Source organism: Sinocyclocheilus rhinocerous, unplaced genomic scaffold (assembly GCF_001515625.1).
Source record: "Sinocyclocheilus rhinocerous isolate Xijiao unplaced genomic scaffold, SAMN03320098_v1.1 scaffold22025, whole genome shotgun sequence".
Lineage (NCBI taxonomy): Eukaryota > Metazoa > Chordata > Actinopteri > Cypriniformes > Cyprinidae > Sinocyclocheilus > Sinocyclocheilus rhinocerous.
The window spans coordinates 2,184-3,432 of record NW_015636303.1 but is presented as its reverse complement, the minus strand read 5'-3'; the positions used below and the strand labels follow the sequence as shown (position 1 = coordinate 3,432).

Below are 1,249 nucleotides of genomic sequence, written 5' to 3'. Positions count from 1 at the left end.
CTAAAAAAGCCAATAAGAATATAGTTTTACATGCAAACCATCGGATCTCAAATCTTCCTCGACTTCGAGCAGCAGTCGCTGACGGAACGTGATGCTGGATCAGGTCGGGCAGTGACCTCAAATCTTCCTCGACTTCGAGCAGCAGTCGCTGACGGAACGTGATGCTGGATCAGGATTATCGGGCAGTGACTTTCGAGTTGCAGTTTGATTCGCTGGTCCGGAGCAAGTTCAGCCAAAAACTTTGCTTTCCCAGATCCAGTTGACTTTCAGATCTAACATGGCAAAGTCTGCCTACCAAAATCAACATCGATAGATCAAATAAACAACAACAACCTCGTCGCTAAAAAGATCTAAATCTAGCCCTGAACCAACACTTACCCAAAACCTACCGTTCGTAGACTTATGGACCTGAAAATTAGCCTTCCCAAACCTAATAGCCAACGCCCAGTTAGGCTAATCTCTTAGAAGGGAACAAAACAAAACCAACAGGAATATCCTTTTCTCAATCTCCCTACTTCCTGGTCCTCCACATTCTCAGCCCAACGCCCAAATAGGCTATTCTCCTGGAAAGGAGGTGGATCAACGCTTCCCTGGTATAGTCTAACAGGCGTAGGCCCGTGCACACATCCTCAGTCTCCCTACTCCAAACCTTCCTAGACGGGTGCTAGGTCGGGGGGAGCTGTTGTAATTTTTCAAAACCTAACCTTTGCCAGAGCCATTGGACTTGACATACCATTTTATGCACAGGATCCTTTTTAGAGGCTTGTTTTTAAATGTAATTTATAACTCGCTCCCTCCGATGTCTTCTTCCTGTTTCTATGGGGAGGAGGCGTGGGAGGGAGATGCGAACCAAGCCCAGACAGGCTTTTTGGATGGCGGGTGGCCCAGACAGGTCTAACGCCTCCAGGTTCGCTAGATATAAATTTGGTAACCTATTTAGCATTTAGATACAAAATTCTAAAATATTTTACTCTTTTAGATATTGCAATATCAGTGGACCAGGAACTACCTCAAATCCTTTCATCATCTACGAACTCCAGATACTAGCTTCGAACCATCGGACCTCGAATCTTCCTTGGCCTCAAACAGCACTTGCTGACGGAACGCAATGCTAGATCAGGATTATCAAACGGGGACTTTTGAGTTACGGTTTGATTCGCTGGTCCGGAGAAAGTTCAGTCAAAAACTTTGCGTTCCCAAATCCAGTCAATTTTCAGATCTAACATGGCAAAGTCTGCCTACCAAAATC

General features: G+C 45.3%; 1 long non-coding RNA gene across 1 annotated transcript in view; it reads right to left on the bottom strand.

The window, feature by feature from the left end:
• Window positions 1-14: 14 nt before the first annotated feature.
• The window catches only part of LOC107747736 (uncharacterized), a 2,034-nt gene continuing 799 nt past the window's right edge, over window positions 15-1,249 (bottom strand). The window contains exons 2-3 of the long non-coding RNA XR_001640833.1: window positions 117-408; window positions 15-46 (exon numbers count right to left, since the gene is read on the bottom strand). This is a non-coding gene — a long non-coding RNA (uncharacterized LOC107747736). The remainder of the gene's footprint in view (window positions 47-116; window positions 409-1,249) is intronic.